This window comes from Lissotriton vulgaris, chromosome 2_1 (assembly GCF_964263255.1).
Source record: "Lissotriton vulgaris chromosome 2_1, aLisVul1.2, whole genome shotgun sequence".
Taxonomy (NCBI): Eukaryota; Metazoa; Chordata; class Amphibia; order Caudata; family Salamandridae; genus Lissotriton; species Lissotriton vulgaris.
The window spans coordinates 367978911-367994644 of record NC_141687.1 but is presented as its reverse complement, the minus strand read 5'-3'; positions in this window follow the sequence as shown (position 1 = coordinate 367994644).

Below are 15734 nucleotides of genomic sequence, written 5' to 3'. Positions count from 1 at the left end.
TAGTGATTTTTTACAGTTGTTACCACTAAGAAATACCTCTTTCTTGCCCCCACTCCAACATCTATGTGTATAAGGCAAATTCCAGGTTGACTTGTTGTATCCTTTACCCAACCTTTCATACAGGCCTGCTGGTATATACTTTTGGCAGTATTGAAACTAAAAAGTTGTTATCGGGATTGTAATGGTGCCATGTATTATCCATTCAATGACCGGTCGTTCTGACATTGTCAATGGTAATTTTTAGAGTTTTTCACTGCTCAGCACCGTATAGTCTGCCCCTCTTTGTGCCAAAGAGATTTGTTTATCAGTAAGGTTAAAGAATGAAAATAATGACGTTGTGTTGATTAGACACCATGGCACGTTGCCTGAACGTAAACTTTGTAACGTCCAGCCTAACTGTACAATAGAACGTAATTGGGACTGGCCATGTTGTAACATTAGCATATCCTGTTCTATTATATCAATAGCAGATGGTACAATGCTGTCCAGTGAATACATTCTGGAGGACAGAGTCGTTAATCCATTGTCCACTACAGAAAGTGATTTTTCCAAATTAATACGATCAATTTCTCGTATTTTTTCTGCAGTTTCAATTTGTGTTATTTTCCAAGCTTCATTGTAAGCTGCGTATATACCGGCATATATAAAACGTTTTTGATGCTGTTTGCGAGGTCCCAGTAAGAATTCTCGCAAGTCAGCAACTTCTTTAAGTAAAGTTAAGTGTTGCTTAATTTCGGGTAGTGTGGATTTCTGTAGCCATTCCAGGCATAGTTTCCCTACACTATATGTTGTTATTATCCCTGGGTGTTGGCTCTGGGAATATCTCGGGTCTGGCCTGTTCTGTTTGAACCCCTGTATTTTGTTCAGGAATCTATCTTGACAGTTATTAGTGTCTGTGGGCCAGATCAACCATTTGTTCCAATCAGGATTTGTTCTGTTTTGTTTTAAAATATAAGACACGTCTAACCCCTCATCTGTAGTGTTATTTCTATCAGGCATAGGCTTTGGTATAGACGGGTTGTTTAAATCTTTTATCTTGGCTAGACCAAGACAGGTTGTTTGTTGAATGGTGTCATTCAGGAACATTATTTGTTCTGGGAACATGCAGGCTCTGAATAATGATTCAAGTCCTTGTACCTGCCATTCCTTTGTACCCCAGACAGTTTTTTTCTCAATGTTGTTTTTCCAAAATTCAAAACCAAATGTAGACATTTTTTCATGAAATTTTTCAGAAAAAATCAGTTTAGTGTTTGTCAACATGTTTTTCATTCCTGTCTTATTCATAATTTTAAAATAAAACGTTTCTGGATCAGTGATATTAAACCCTGTGAAGTATGGGAATTTCTCATAAAATGTTTTCGAACTGCCTTTTGGCGAAGTTGGACAATGTTCTCATTGATTATAACTGAAAACATTTCTAGGATTAGCAGTTTTATGCAAATACTGATGCCCAAAATGATTAAAGCAATACATTTCTTCATAATTCGATGAACTTTGTAAATAATCATGTTCTGTAAATTTTGCTAACATTTCTAAATATGACATCATATTATTAATATTTTCAAAGTCCCATTCATCAGAGAAAGTACTAGGTGCTACAAAGTCACTTAAAGAAATCTTGAACTGATGTGGATATTTCAAGAGTTCAACCGGGCCATAGATTTCGTAATCAGTATTGTCCCATGCTACACCACCATGGTATAGGAATGGCTGTGATGTTCACTGATGATAGTTCTCTTTTTTCAATGTGAGATGATCTGTGAGGTTTTAGAACCAAGTTGATGTTCTGACTTGCTGTGTCCATTTTACTGTATTTTCCATCAATCATTATTCCCAAGCTTAAAACTAAGATGATCCAGAGCAGGAGGAAAAGTACACCTAACACAATCCACAATTCAATCCACAGTGAAATCAGATATGTTTCCCCAAGTTAATGAAAGAGTTCTGTAATTTTGTCTTTGAAAGTTTTGTTTGCTGGCTTGGCTCCATTTTCACTTGGATCATCAGAAAAGTCATCGAAGTTGATAAAGTAGCCAGATGCAGTTCTGTCAGTTGTTGGAATTGCTTCCAGATTTTCATTTCTTTGGATTTGCTTCTTCCTTTGTTATATTAGTATAGTCAGAGGCTACATCATTGTAGACAGGTGTTTCTTAAGGAACTGTTGCAATTTGGGTTTCAAGAGTCACAAGTTCCATGGCTCTGTTGCATAGTCCTTTTTTATTCACTGCAGGTTTATCAAATGTGATTAGTCGCTCAGTTTGAACCTCTTGGATTGTAGCAAGGTTTGGTCTTCAGCTACATCTTGGGAGTCCACTGGGCCTACTACTTATTATTGGCCACATGGTTGTGGTTTTACCAGGTCGATTGATACAACTCGGTTCTCCTTTTTACCAGCAAGGGGCGGTAGTACTACTGATCTTGTTCCGCTGATAGCTACGACAGGTACTGCTTTTCTGTAAGAAGGCCCAAATTCCTTCTTCACCGCGATCTTCTCTCTGACCAGATCTCCAATCTTTGGAATCCAGACAGGTCTTACTGGGACAGGTGGTTTCTCTTCAGTGGCCGTTGGCTTTAGCTTTGTGTTACTTAGACTTTTTCTTGTTTCATTCAAGTCCTGTAAAACAGCCAAACGATCTTTGATAGAAAAAGCTTTGTGTTCCACCACTAAAGTCTGACAATCGAGGTCTTTGATTATCATTCTTGTACCAAACAAAAGTTCATACGGAGTGATTCTACCCAGAGAATTCTTGGCAGATTGTTAAGACTACGTTGGACACTTATTAGATGTTTGACCCACCCATCACCCGAACCTAATACCCTCGCTGTTATAGATTGCTTTATGTCACAGTTTTTCTCTCCACTACCGCATTTCCCTTAGGATGGAATTGACTAGATTATCGCAATGCAATGCCCATGCTGGCCATGGCCTCCTTGTAAGCTCAAGAGCTAAACACAGGACCCTGGTCAGAATGTAGCATGCCAATTGCATACGTGCCGATAAAGACTCGCAAATCTTTTATAACAGTTCTGGCATCAGCCGAGGGCTGGAGCCACATCCAAATGAATCTCGTCTTAATATTTATGGGATCGCATTTGTCTGGTCAGACGCCTGCGTGTAGATAGTCTAATGTTGTCTAGTAGAGGTGTCTGGGTTGGTAATACTGTGCTAGAGTCTGATATCTGGTCCGGTTCATAACTGCAATCTCTATAGCAGTCTTGACAATCCATTGTAAAGTTATAAACTTGCACACTCATTCCCGGCCACCAGTATTTTGATTGCAATTCTATTAGAGATTTCCGGATCTCTTGGTGCCTAAGACCCATTCCCATGTGTGCTTCTTGAATCAAGAAGATCCTCCGGTTCGAGTTTGGAATGACTCTATCCCCCACTCCAGGGATTTGAGCAAAAGGAACGGAGTTCGCATCAATTATGTATGTATTTCCGAGTGGATAATTTAGAGGTAACGCCTTCCATTGAGGCTTTTACTGCTAGTAGCGTTTCTCCATCTATTTGTTTTTTAGAACGCTTTTTTGTAGCTACGGAAGCCGGTTGACCAGCTGCCGCCGTGGCTCTGTTAGCCAATTAATTCCCTGCAACGTGAACGCCATCACGTTGAAGACTCTGCGTATGTATCACGTGAGTCTTTTGTAGTTCTTTCTGTAAAAGAACTACCTGCTCCCATAGTTTTTTATGTTTTATTGTGCCACCTCTTTCATCTTTGTAACCATTTTCAATCCAGGTCTGCATGGAATTATTGTAAGATTTGACGCAGTAATGAGAATCGCACACTATTAGTGTGGGTAATTCGCGATCTGCATTTTCAAGCGCCATCTTCAAAGTTCGTAGTTCAGCTCGCTGAGCTGTACAGTTTCCGATTGATTCAGTTTTAGTGACCATTGGTCTGAATTTACCTAAGCGCCAGCGACCTTTAACAATTGCACACGCTGAGTTGTAAACTTTTTTATCCACAACGTAGTGTTGTGCAAATCTATCTGCGTAGATTACACATGTGTACTGTTCCAGAGGTAGAATTTCGATCAACAGAGGACATTCTTGTTCGTATGCTAGATGTTCTAGCTTTTTCATTCTGGGATCAAATGCGTGTATCACGTCAGTTGTATCAAGAGAATTAACCCATTGTATCCATATCAAATCTAATGCCATAGCATTTGGAATGCTTGGTCTTGTTACTGCTTCAATGGCTGATACTGCTGTTAAAACGGATATCCTCTTCCCATGAGCTAGGGCTTTTTCTTTTACTACAGCCGTTTGAACCACACTTAGAATTTTTTCAGTAGGACTGAATTTCATTTCAGCTTGTGTGTACAAGTGTGATTTGTAAGCTATTGGTACTGTTTCTCCTTCATTAGTGGTCAGTTATGTAAATCCGCCTCTTCCTGGGATGACTCGGATTACAAGGTTGCATTCGTTTGCGTGTGTTTGCAGTTTTGTTTTAGTTAACATGTCTGTTTGTAATGATCGTAAAATTTCTGTGTGTTTCTGAGTTCAATTAATTGGTTTGAAATCAGGTTTTATTAATTCGTACAGTGGTTTAGCCCTCTCTGCATAATTTAGAATGTAAGTTCTTCCGAAGTTCAGGAAGCCTAGAATTGATTGTAAGATTTTCAGCGTTTTTGGAGCTTGGAGCACTGCACACTTGTCTAAGAAGTTGTCAGCTAGGCTTTTGCCTTCACTTGATAATTAACACCTTGGCTGCTAAGGGTTTTCCCCTCCGGTGCTGACTTTTTTAAAAGCCCCTTTATTCATGATGAGCTCAGCTCGTCATCAGCACAGCTCAACCGTGCCTCATGACGAGCTGAGCTCGTCATGAGCATGGAAGGGGTTAATATCCTAAAAATAAGACAGTGTGGTGGGCAATTCGTGATTTTTTAAAATTAAATTTGTACCCTTCAGATGCGAACCCAAGTATGATGGTGTTCACTCTTTTCAAGTGTGTCTCCAGGTCATTGTCTGTAAGATAGATGTCATCGACATAAGATAATGCTTCATCATCATACATTTCTAGTTACTCTGTTACCCTGGCTGAAAATAATCCTGGGCTGTTCTTGAATCCCTGTGGGAGACGACAAAATTGCTTTTGGGCCCCCGTGCTGGAGAAAGCGGTCAAATATCTGCATTCTGGTGCAATGTTTTGTCAGAAAAAAACATTTGAAATATCTAATGTTGTTTTATATTTTTTGCGCACTATATTATTCATTAGTGCTGCACTGTGTGAGTTTTGTACTGCAAATGTTTTGCAACAAGAGTTTAGGTGTCTGTACTCCAAAACTAGACGATATGAATCGTCTGGCTTGGAGACAATAAACAAAGGATTGTTCATTTGTGAGGTGCATGTTTCAATCACCCCCTGGTATTCAAGTTGATCTAAGATCTCCCTGACTTGTTTTTTAGCTTATTGCTTAACAGGATACTGCCTTTGTGCAGTAGGTTGATTTTTTAACTGGATTTTATGGTGAGGAGAATCCTCATCCCATCCTACATGATTTTTATATAATGCAGGGGCTTGGGCCACTGCCCATTTTCTTGCATATGTGTATTTTTTATGAATTGGAATGTGATTTGAGAAGGCAGGCATAATCATTTCTTTGCCATGTGGGCATTCCCTAACAAACTCTGGTGGCCAGTCTTTCTCTGCTTGAAGGATATCATAGCCTTTTGTTTTTATTGTCAATCTTTTAGGTTTGCAAGGGATTCTGGGTAACAGAACCTGTCGGGAGGCAGTCAAGTCACCCCATCCTGGATTCCCCTGGGTGTCTAGTTTAAAATAAAGTATAGGTTTCCTAGCTTCCCCTAGGTGCTACTAGGGCTAGGGTTCAAAAACTACAGCTAGGCACTTTGCCAAAAAAGGGTCATTTTTCACTGCAAAATTGAGGTGTGACCACGTTGCGTTTTGCGCTGTTTCCTGTTGCAGGCACTAGGCCGACCCACACAAGTGGGGTACCATTTTTCTTGGAAAACTTTGGGGAACACGGAGAGGAAGGAAATTTGTGGATACATGCAGATTTCAGAACTTTCCACCACAGAAATAGGGAGAAAATTGGTATTTTGGACATTTTGTTTAGGTTATCAAGGGTTTCTGGGTAATAGAACCTGGTGGGAGGCAGTCAAGTCACCTCATCCTAAATTCCCCTGGGTGTCTAGTTTTCAAAAATGTATAGGTTTGCTAGGTTTCCCTAGGTGTTGGCAGAGCTAGGTTTCAAAAACTAGAGTTAGGCACTTTGCAAAAAAAGGGACATTTTTGTACTGCGAAATTGAGGTGCGGCCACGTTGCGTTTTGCGCCATTTCCTGTCGCAGGCACTAGGCCGACCCACACAAGTGAGGTACCATTTTTCTCTGAAGACTTTGTGGAACGCGGGGTGGAAGGAAATGTGTGGAACCCTGCAGATTACAGTACTATCTACCACAGAAATGTAGGAGAAATTTGTTTTTTTGGACACTTTTTTAGGTTTGCAAGGGATTCTGGGTAACAGAACCTGGTGGAAGGCAGTCAAGTTACCCCATCCTGGATTCCCTAGGGTATATAGTTTTAAAAAATGTATAGGTTTGCTAGGTTTCCCTAGGTGCCAGCAGAGCTAGGGTACAAATACTACAGCTAGGCACTTTGCCAAAAAAGGGTAATTTTTCACAGGCGAGATTGAGGTGTGACCACGTTGGGTTTTGCACCGTTTCCTGATGCGGGCACTAGACCGACCCACACAAGTGAGGTACCCTTTTTCTGGTAAGACTTTTGGGAACGCAGGGTAAGTAGAAATGTGTGGATCCACGCAGATTTCAAAACTTTCCACTACAGAAATGTGGGGAAAATGTGACTTTTTTGACAAGTTTTTAGGTTTGCAAGGGATTCTGGGTAACAGAACCTGGTGGCAGGTAGTCAAATCACCTCATCCTGGATTTCCCTGGGTGTCTAGTTTAAAAAAATGTATGGGTCTGCTAGGTTGCCCTAGGTGCCGGCAGAGCTAGGGTTCAAAAATGACAGCTACAAACTTCATTGTGAAAATGTGGTGTGTTCACGTTGGGTTTTGAGCCCTTTCTGGTCGTGGACACTATGCCTACCCACACAAGTGAGGTACCATTTTTATCGGGATACTTAGGGTAATTCAGTTTTGTAAAGTAACTCTTATTACCTATTGAGTTTTGATGCATTTCTGCCTTCCAAATGAAATACATTGTGTAAAAAATAAGTCATTTTGAAAAATGACTAATAATTCTCATGCTAGTATTCCCAATTTTGAAAATGTGCAAATATGTACTGTTTCTAAACTCTATAATTTGTACCCATTTCAGAAATACATAGGTGTCTTTCATACCAATTTTTCCATGTATACATTTTCTCACAATAATTGCTATAGACCGGTACATAATAAAAAGCCTTTGCAAATTGCTACTCAGTTTTTGACTCTGGGTTCGTCTGGTTCTTATTATTATTATTATTATATGAAATTTGTAATGCGCTCAGCTTACCCGGGGGCATCCCGGCGCAACAGACCAGAAGGAGAGACTCAACTAATCACTACTGTGGAAACAGGTAGGTCTTAAGAAGTTTCCTAAATGGTTCTTGGTGAACCTACAAGTCCTATAAATCCCCACAACAAGGAAGGTCCAGCCGATGTAACTGTATATTGCTTTCAAAGAGCTGTCATAATTACAAGAAGTTACAGGTGAAAACGTTCACACAAAAGGCTGTTTTTTTCAACTAATTTTCAATTTTTCCAATATTTAACTGTTAGTTTCTCTAAAGAAACCTTGATGGATCTACACAAATGACCCGTTTCTGAATTCAAAATGTTGTCTATTTTTCTAAATGTATAGCTTTCTAGGATCCATTATTGCTTTCATACTCATTTTTACCATTAACTGGAAGGAGGTTGAAAGCACAAAAAATAGCAAAAATAGGCTATGTCCCAGAAAAATGCCAAAACCATGTAAAAAATGTTGGTTCTCTGACAAAATACTGTCATTCCCTAAAAGCTAGGAAAATGGTGATTTCAGCCGCACAAACCTTTTTTTGATAACATTTGCAGGGATTTTTTTTGCTCTGCGCAGCTGTGGGTGTTGTGGGTTTTGGTCCCCTTGTGGTCAGGCTAGTTACACCCTACGCGGTTTTGTACAGAAGTTTGTGTAGCAGCATCTCTCTTTGCAGCTTGTCTCTCGGGGGGGAGCAGGCTTCGTGGATTGCGGCCGCCGCGTGCCAAGACATTCTGGTCGTGGCTGTGCTTTTATTCTTCATTTTGGAAGCCAATTAGAGGCTCACTCCTCCGGAGAGCGTTAGGCCTAGATCTAGAGGTTCCTGGTTGGTTGCTGGGTTCGACATATGCCATTGATTGTCTAATTATTCACCGCCACCCCGCTTATGAAACGTGGTAAATCATACTATTTGCTCTTTCCTCCGTGGGACAAAGCGTGGTTTTCTTACCAGCTGGTGTTGGTGAATGGGAGCCGAGTGGCTCGATATACTTGTAGTTGCTTGGCCTTTCTGCGGCAGCGGGCACATTTGCTGTTTAAGGGAGGACTTCTGCGGTGCCCGGTGAACTTTCTCGAGCAGTCGGGCGGCGCGTGGTGTCCCCACAGCCAGGCCGCATTTAGACTGGACACGTGTAAGGGAGTTCGGATGTGGCCTAAGAGCTTGTTTCGATGAGGCTTTTCGCCTTAGTCGTCGGGCCAAGTTTTGAGACTTGAAGGGCAGGAGGTTTCCACAGGACTGGTAACACAGTTATTACGGCCTACATGGAAAGGGCTCGCCTAGGCTCCTGTATATATGTATATAAGATGTTTCGAGGCGCGGTAGTGTCAAGCCCGCCTCCCTCTGCATCGCCAATTTAGTACCTAGGTCTCGGGTTTATGTTGTTGCTATTTTGCCAGGTTACCCCATTATCTTAACGGCAGAATACTGGCTCGTGCGCGACCTTGTTCCAAGAGATCATAGCCGCGCACTCTAGGTAGAGGTATCATGGCCCCACTTGAGGCCAGTGTATCAGTTGCGGTGCCTTTTATAAACAAGGTGTTGGAAAGACATGATCGGACTTCTGAAAGACGCGGGATTATTTACTTTGTGGGGGTAATATTGACCGGGCGCGGCATTTGATCGGCATTCTGTTAGTTGTGCGTTGTAGTTTGTTGCTCTGGCCAGTGAAGAGACTCGATTATTGTAGGCAGTATGTCAGGTACTGAGGAGGAACCTCGTTTCTGCAATACAGTAGCTCTAGGAGATTATGGGGAATTATTTTACTCCCGGAATTTACTTCAGGCCGTTCTACCCCTTCCCCAGCAATGTGCTCTGGGGTACACCTCATTACAGAATTCGCTAGCATACTCACATATTAGGTCCATGGGTGACAGACTCCGGTCTTCTAGTGTGGCGGGCAATAATGCTGAGTAGCACGCATGAGGATGCCGTACGCGCAACGTTGCTATTTTCCATATTAGAGGCCCACATCCCCAAGTATTACATAGGTATATAGGGAACCTATGTCACCTGCCTACAAATGGAGTACCTTGTGAGGTACTAGGATGACTATGGCTTGAATTTATTTATGCTGCACTAGAGGTAGCAAAAGGTACATTACAGGAAGTAATGTGACGTGAATGCAAGTTACAGAAGCTTGCATTGTTCATGTAGAGGTAATTTCTGGAATGCTTGACAAGCAGTCAAACTCATGTGCAAAAGTTTCCGTAGGCATTGGTGGCACGTGTGCAGGTAATGGAAGCATATACCATGTTAAGAAGGAACACCATGTATGTTACAGGAGGTAGTGTTGTGTGCATGTTACATAAGAGTACCAAACGCAGGTAAAAGGTGTTTACTGCACTATCTGGCAGACTCCTAAGCACAAGAACACACTGCTAAGACTCTTCCTTAGTCAAGGGGAATATCTTTAGCTATAATGTATAGTTTCCCTTCTTTTATTAGCGGGCATAATTTGTATTTGGTTGAGGTCAGTTTGAAGGCCTAGGATGAGGTGTTCTGGGTAGAATGGTAAGCGGACAAGTAAGGGGTGAATATTTTTCACACACTCCTATGTGCATCGGTCTTTACTGACTGCGCATTTCATTAGGGCAAGTTTGCATGTCCTCCTCTATTCTCTATGCAAGGGGCAGCTTCTTGGCATGCTCCTTGCGGTGTTCTGCACGCAAAGACCATGCATGTGTATGTAAGGGCATAGTATACCATTACATGTGCATTTTACACACGAACACCAGTACCTCCAAGTCACAGGCATGCCCATTTCACACATTACGGAAGGGTTAGCACTTTCGGGAGCCACTATCCAACCAGGCCATGGTTGGTTCACCAACAAGGGTCACTTTTGGCCAGCAGGTAGGGTTACCTGGGTTAGGACCACAGCAAGTAAGCTTGAGGGGATTTGTAGGGGTCCCCTCACATGGGAGACAGTGGCTTCCTCTGTCCTTTGCAACTTTCATTGCAACATGATTTGTATTTGACAGGGGGAGACTCTAACATACATTTCCTCTTCCTTATTCAGACCAAGCAATACACTTTTGGGCATCCGGAACATTCTTTGAGTAACTGCCTCCTGGATAACATAATACAGCGGATAATGCAAATGCACTTATTTAGGAACAAGCGACATCTCTAATTACCACATTTACAGATGGGGTAGGGTTTCCGGGTGCCTTGCCAGAACAGTGACACACAATTTTCTCGAACTGGGGCGTCTGTAAAGGCGGATGGATATGCAAACTGGGACGTGGGATCCCCCCTCCAACATGCTGCATTGAGGTATGTTGGCAGGGTCTGTGACTGACAGGCAAGGGCTTTACTGGGCTGTATTAAGCACAGGGTCAGGCAGGGTATAAGGTACAACTTGCCACGTCACATTAGGTTGCGGTGGCGCCACAGTGGACACATTTCACACTTTTTCCAACCCAGGTCAGGAGTGCATGTGCGGCACAACACACATGCAGTAGCATTATCGATTGCCCTTGGTAGAAACTTGTTGGGGGCCTCTGTTAGGTTCAGCTTTGTATTTTATACAATCCAGCTCTTTCATGCCTTTTTTGGGAAGAGTTACTGAAGTGCCGGGCATACTCTTTCCATTTCAGAATGTGTTTCCACACACTTTTCGGGGACTGTTACGTGTTTGCAACACGTTTACACAACAGCTTTCAAATAGTATAGGAATTATTGGGTGACTCCTCCATCTTGCATTTGGAGGTTCAGTTTTGATCTAAAAGAAACCTTTTAGTGATGTTATAAGAGTAGAATACATTGCCCTGGCGGCGCAGCGTGCAGCTTTGCAGGGAGGCATACTAGGCTGGGTTAGCTATACACTGTGGGTCGGTAGTGCGACCATTGGCGTTGGTTTCGCTCTCACAGGTTGAGAAGAATATAAAGAGACTTGGACTTGGTCGGGGTCATTCTGATATTAGACTGGGTTGGCATGCTCAGGATGAGACGAAGCCGGCACAAGCCGTTTTCCCCCGTCAGCGCAAGGTGTCTTCACGCAAGGTAAAGTTTGCAGGTGTCCATGTCCTGTATCACGGTGCCAGGCATTTCAGTCTGACTGTGTAAGTTTGTATTACTCTGCTCCTTCTGAGCTACACAGTCTCATACCATACCTGGCACTTTGACTCCCTAAGTAGCGTATATTTGTCATTGTTTCACACAGCACACTGCTAGCACTGGAATATCTGACAAAAGTAGCCCAATCCTTGGCTTTTTAGAGCTCTGGTTGGTCATTTGGGTTGATTTACTGATTGGGATCTCACTCGGCTTCATTGTTCGATTGCTGGCAAGAAAGGGTTATCTAGGTCTTTTTATGTCACTCATAGTGCACTGAATTCATGGAAATGTCACACATAGCAGTTGACACCTTGGTAGCTATGGATGGGGCGGCTAGCCTTGCAGATAAGTTGTGCCTGCATTGCCACACATATAACTCATACTTTCTGGCCCATGCCGAGACACTCACCAGTTGTCCCAGCATTGCCAGTTTTCTATACCCTGGCAAATTGGCACTTTGGTGATGCGTTGTCAATTTGCACAGAATCTTTGGCCTGCATTACATACCTTCTCCAGTCTGATCCCACTACGACCTCTCAGCTCTGGCTCCACTGTGGTTCAGGCTGATACTTTATAGCCTCTACTTGTTTTATATCGTGGTTCACATGTTGGCACTCATGCGGCCATGTAGGCGATTGCTTTAGCTGTTGTTTTACGTGAAGGGTCCGCAAGGGGCAGGAATTTCCTCAGTCTAGTCCTACAACAGGGGTTGACATACATTTGAGGGCCCTTGGCTAGGTGCTTGGGTAAGCTTTTCACCCAGACAGTATCCATTTAGTTGTTATTCAGGTACGAATGTCGGGATTCCTTTTGCATTGTTCACATACCAGGAAGTAAGAGGAGGAAGTATTAGTTCCCCTAGTTTCACAGAGTTATATCAGTTGTTTAGGCTGCTTGCATTAAGCTTCATAGGGTCCATCGAAGGCCAGGCACAGGGGGACGACTTGCACAAGTGTCTAACATGAGGAGATCCTTTGCACAGTGTTATAAGGGATGTTGCCTGACCAAAACCCAAACTGGCCTTATACGCTTTATAGAAGCTTGCGTGCAGCGATGGGCTGCCCAACTAATGTAATAGGTTATGGGGGCAGGCATGCACTAAGAGATGGATCCTCGAGATCAGCCAAGACAGTCAATTTGACTCAATAGCATTCCCATCGCTCAAGATGGGTCAAGTTTCGTTCTGGTAGTTCCCCCCCTTACTCGGCTGGTACACTAAGACACCTGTGCATGTGTCACACTTCCCATCGCACGACAGTCACTTCAAGGTGGGAACGGCCATTAATAGCCTTGACAGGACGGGACCAGCCACTCACATTTACGGGTAACTTTTAAGGAATTGCATGTTACGAACACTGTCTGGGTGTGCGGGGCCCAATTCCATTATCAAAAGCTGCAAGGGGGCATCAGGCTGTCAGATGTCTTTGAGGGATGGAAAAGGGCATCAGGGGCCTAGTGCATGACGCAGTATTGGCAGGGACACAGATGGGTCCCAGCGGAGTCCCCTTAGGGATAATAGCTAACCAGGTGACACATAATATGGTAGTCCAACACCGTTCTGGTGGAAGCATCCATGCACACACATGTTGCTAGCAGGGACCGCGAATCTGTGTCCGGTCGTAGGGTCAGCAAGCAGGTTAGGCTGCACAAGTTGGTCCTTCATGGAAGATTCAGTGCCTATCCACAGGCAACACACTCTCACTCCCTCCATGTTGTGACACCATGCTGTGTCGCCGGGGAGCTTCGGAGAAGTATTGTTCATTTGTCTGGGCTATGGGGCTAAGTATGTGCCCTAGTAGAAGACCACAAGGGAATTGGCCACCCGATGGTGACAGGTGAGCGTAGTGGTCGATTTTCATATCCTTAGCTCCCGTGGCATGGTGCTCTGTCGGGGACAAGTGAGGCAGCTGGCTCGCAAGATGTTTTCTGCGCCATGCGTAAAATGTTTAGCAGAGATTTGGCTTTTTACATGCGTGCTACATGCCATATTCCCATGGTGTTTCAGGACATTTGGGTCAGCGGTCTACGTTGGCTGGGCCTGTTTTTTCTGGATAGGGAAGAGGCCCTAGTATTAGCAAGTAAGGAACAGCTAGGAGGACTGCCGGCCTTGGTGGGGGGCCCTGGCTGCGACGGTTGCCACACCCAGGGCTGTGGCGGAGTTACAGGGCGATCCAGAGGCCGAAAGGTACCCGGGAGTACCCTCTTCAGGAGCACAAAGGATGCTGAGGCCTAATATCCCCAGGAAGTCTGAGAGGTGGACCCTGGGGTGCGACGGCGCCCCGCTATCCTACGGGCGGTTGGAAACCTGTACAACCGGGGGTCGCTTGAACGCTCCGCCCCTCGTAGGGGGGGGCGTGAGCAAGAGGGTGGACCAATGGTTCACCAGAAATGGGAGGGGCCATCACCTCACCACAACCGCTAAGCAACGATTGGCCGAGGCCACGTTGAAAATTGGCCCATCAGGTGGTAGGCCGCGAGGCCCGACTTGCCTTTGGATCGTCTGTAAGATAACTAAGCATGGGCGGAAAATCTGTTACGCTCGCGGATTTTGCGGATTTTCGGTAAATTTGCAATCCGCGAACGCTCGCGAATTTACCGAAAATCCTCAAATTCGCACGCAGCGGATTTTTTTTTCTTGGTGATACAATTTTGCGGCGTGCGGTGTAAGTTCGCAATTGCGAACATGTAGGTGCAGCGGGCAGCAACAATCTTGCACTGGCGAAATTACAAAAATTGCAATTCTTGCACAAGAAATCCACTAGCAAGCAGCATAGACCTTCTGAAAATGATGATTTTTATCAGAATAACTCCTCAGGTTGATATTTGCCTGCACTTTTTTGGATTTGAGGCCTTTTGACTTTCTTTGGATCACTTTTGGATTAGAAATCGACTTTCACAAGTAAGCTTGTTTGGGGCATTATAGTTGCTGTAATGCTGTTCTGCAGAAAAACGAGTTGTGCAAAAGTGAAAGCATTCAGCAGGTGCAAAAGTTCAAACTCATCATTAGTAACCATTCCCTGCAGTGCTTCCTTACTGGGGCCCCTCCAGAGTTCAGTTGCTAGTTGCAACAATTGTATGACCCTGCTCTGACCCTCACAGCAGGCTCATAGAATGGCTACAAGTAGGCCACAAAGGTCCTGGAAAAAGAAATTGCACTGCAACAGAAAGCAAATTACAGATAAGGAAGCAGGTGCCAGACTGGAATTTTAAAACAGTGACACATTAATAAATCAACCCCAAATTAATTCATGTCAGTTGAAGCAGAGCAGGTGTGCTTGCCTTTCCCCCCCATAATCTACAGTGATGATGAACCAGAGGGTGGCATTGATGTACAAGAGGGTGGCATGGGTGAAACAGAGGGTGGCAGGGGTGAAACAGAGGGTGCTGGGAACCTGTGATGATGAACCAGATGTAGAAACAACATAATCGCGACCGTTGCGAGCCGACATGTAAGTTCGCAATTGCGAACTGGTACAAAACCCTCGCGAACTGGCAGAAATCCGTGCGAACACACAAAAAAAAAATCCGCAAATTCCCAGTTCAGTTGCTAGTTGCAACAATTGTATGACCATGCTCTGACCCTCACAGAAGGCTCATAGAATAGCTACAAGTAGGCCACAAAGGTCCTGAAAAAAAAAATTGCACTGCAACAGAAAGCAAATTACAGATAAGGAAGCAGGTGCCAGACTGGAATTTTAAAACAGTGACACATTAATAAATCAACCCCAAATTAATTCATGTCAGTTGAAGCAGGGCAGGTGTGCTTGCTTTTTCCCCCCATAATCTACAGTGATGATGAACCAGAGGGTGGCATTGATGTACCAGAGGGTGGCATGGGTAACACAGAGGGTGGCAGGGGTGAAACAGAGGGTGCTGGGAATCTGTGATGATGAACCAGACGTAGAAACAACATAATCGCGACCGTTGTGAGCCGACATGTAAGTTCGCAATTGCGAACTGGTACAAAACCCTCGCGAACTGGCAAAAATCTTTGCGAACACAAAAATAAAAATCTGCAAATTCGCGAGAATTCGCAGATTTTGCGGATTGCGAGTTCGCAAATTCGCAAAATTCACGAACGCCAGATTCGCAAAATTCGCCCATGCTTAAAGATAACCCACCTTGTTGGCATGTGTATATGCTAATAAACCTGCAGCTACTTTTCTCCAACAAAAAGTTGTCTTGTCTGC